Source organism: Dasypus novemcinctus, chromosome 1 (assembly GCF_030445035.2).
Source record: "Dasypus novemcinctus isolate mDasNov1 chromosome 1, mDasNov1.1.hap2, whole genome shotgun sequence".
Lineage (NCBI taxonomy): Eukaryota > Metazoa > Chordata > Mammalia > Cingulata > Dasypodidae > Dasypus > Dasypus novemcinctus.
Window position 1 is genome coordinate 87,019,847 of NC_080673.1, and position 2,944 is coordinate 87,022,790.

Consider the following 2,944-nt stretch of genomic DNA (forward strand, 5'->3'; position numbering starts at 1 on the left):
TGCTATTATTTTTTAATTGAAATTTCTAATGAAATTCCACCACCACAGCAAAATATTGAACAGTCCCAACACTGTTTTGCCCTTTTGTAACCACCCTCCCCCCTAACACTTTGCAGCCACTAATCTGTACCCCATTTCTAAAATGTTGTCATTTCGAAGAGGTTATATAAGTAGGCTCCTACAGTAGGTAACCTTTGAAATTGGTTTGTTTTATTCAGTACAGTTCTCTGGAGATTGATCTAAGTTGCCTGTATGAATAATTTTTTTTTTCCTATTGATTGTGGAGTAGTGTAAGCTGAAATCTTGAAACCATAAATAATGTGGCAGACTCTTTGCTCCTCTGTGTTTGAGAGACAGCCTCATCTTTTCGTGCAGTGACAGCCACATCTCTGAGACACAATGGTGAATATCAGAATAAATGGATTTGGTCATAGTGGGCACGTGGTCACCAGGGCTGCTGTAAACTCCAGGAAAGTGCAGGTTGTTGCTGTCAATGACCCCTTCATTGACCTCAGCTACATGGTCTACTTGGTCCAGAATAATCCTACCCATGGCAAATTCAAAGGTACCATCAAGGCTGAGAATAGGAAGCTTCTCATCAATGGAAATCCCATCATTATCTTCCAGGAAGGAGATCCCACCAACATCAAATGGGATCCTGCTGCTGCTGAATATGCTGTACAGTTCACTGGTGTCTTCACAATCCTGGAGAAGGCTGGCGTTCACTTGAAAGAGAGTCATCACCTCTGCCCCTTTGGCCAATCTCCCCACATTTGTGATAGGTGTGAACCATGAGAAGTAGGACAATTTCCTGAAGATTGTCAGCAATGCTTCCTACACACCAACAGCCTGCACTGTCCTCCACCTCTCCTCACCCTGTCCACAGTCATTCATGACAACTTTGGCATCATGGAGGGACTCATGATGACTGTCCATGCCATCACTGTCACTTAGAAGACAGTGGGTGACCCCTCAGAGAAAATGTGGTTGGCACAGCCTTGGGGCTGCTCAGAACAACATCACTGCATCTACTGGCATTACCAAGATTGCGGGCAAGGTCATCCCAGAGCTGAATGTGAACTTACTGGCACGGTCTTCCACATCCCCATCCCCAGTGTGTCCCTCATGGATCTGACCTGCTGTCTGGAGAAAGTGGCCAAATACGATGCTATCTAGAAGGTGGTGAAATAGGCATCACTGGGCCCCCAAAGGGCATTCTGGGCCACACTGAGAACCAGGGTGTCTCCTCCAACTTTAACAGTGGCATCAATTCTTCTACTTCCACTTTTGATGCTGGGGCTGACAGTGCCGTCAATGACCACTTTGTCAAGCTCATTTCCTGTTTGACAATGAATTTGGCTATAGCAACCGGATGGTGGGCCTTATAGTCTATGTGGCCTCCAAGGAATCAGAGCACCCTGGACCACCAGCTCCAGTAACAGCATTAGAGGAAGAATGGGGCAGTCACTATAGGGGAGTCCTAGCCCCAACTCAATCCCCCAAAACTGAGAATGGCCTATTCTCCACAGCTTCCATCCCAAAACCCCTGAAGAAGGGGAGGGGCTCAGAGAGCCCTACCTTGTCATATACTATTAATAAAGTACACGGTACCCAGCCAATGAATGAATGAATAAACAAACAAATAAATAATGTGGGATTATCAGACACCACTGCATCTTTTACCACAACACATTGTAAGAAACCAAGCATAAATGACTTTAATAGCTGAGGATTGCATTATGAAATTAATATAGGTCCTGCCCTGTATCCATGAGTATAACTTACACCTGGGACTCTGGCCCTGGGTGAGACCTAGATAGTCTTTCCAATAAGAAGTTTACGAAGTCAAAAAATACCACTGCATTTCTATGTTTTTTAATCATTTGGCCAACAAGATTTCTTTGACCTTAAGGGACAAGAACAGTAATCTTGGGTTGGATGAAACCTCCAGAAAAGGCTCATGACCTTCTTCTCCACTGGGATATTTTCCAGTTCATCCAGGGCAGCACGCCTGGTACAGGAAGAGCCAATCTGTAAATCAGATATCTGAGTAGGTCAAAAAGCTAAAATACTCTTTTATTCTGTTTGGAGGGTGTCTTAGTTTACTCAAATAATATTACCCATTAAGAGCATTTAGAAAACTGTGAAAGAAAAAAGAAAATGAGGAAAACCACAAATTCTGAACACATTTAACCTTGCAATTGCTGAAACAGCTTTTTAAACTGTTTCAGAAAACGTGTAATAGGACTTTATCATAAGCATTTTTGTAAAAGGAAGAACTAGAATATAAAACAACTTTACAAATACATAAGAATTCTGCCCTATCAAAGAATTTATTTCCATTGAGATGTTAGTTCTTAGTGAGCTCATGGAGGGATTATAAGAGGAGGAAATAGAAATAGGTTTATAGTTGGGAAAATGTGCATTTGACCCTTTATGTTTTAATCAATCAAAATGTGATCCAAGGATCTCTACAATATTCACAGGTAACTAAGAAAATTTGAATAACAAATCTCACAACCAAGAGATTGCAAAAATAGGTCAGAGAGGTAAGCAGATGTGGCTCAAGCAGTTGGGTGCCTGCCTAACACATGGGAGGTCCTGGGTTCAGTTCCCAGTGCCTCCTAAGAAGACAAGCACACAGAGAGTAGGCAGTGACTGCAAACAACAGGGGAGGGGGCGGGCTGAAGTAGGTGAATAAAATTAATATTTTAAAAAATCAGAGACAACAGGAGAGAAATGGAGAGTAGTTTATTTCAATGATGAAGAAAACAACATCTAGACCCTGAAACGAAATATTATTTTGCTTTTTTCTGCTAAAAGTGCTTCATATTTTCATTAGCTTTTAAGATAATTATCTCAATATTTTCTTCAATTTGACATGTAGGCAGTTTCAGTTTGTGACCTTGGAATAGTTTCTTCCCCTCTCAGGATCTAATTTTTA

General features: G+C 41.7%; 1 pseudogene; it reads left to right on the forward strand.

Moving 5' to 3' along the window:
• Nucleotides 1–399: 399 nt before the first annotated feature.
• On the forward strand, nt 400–1,388 carry LOC101445363 (glyceraldehyde-3-phosphate dehydrogenase pseudogene; annotated as a pseudogene).
• Nucleotides 1,389–2,944: the final 1,556 nt, after the last annotated feature.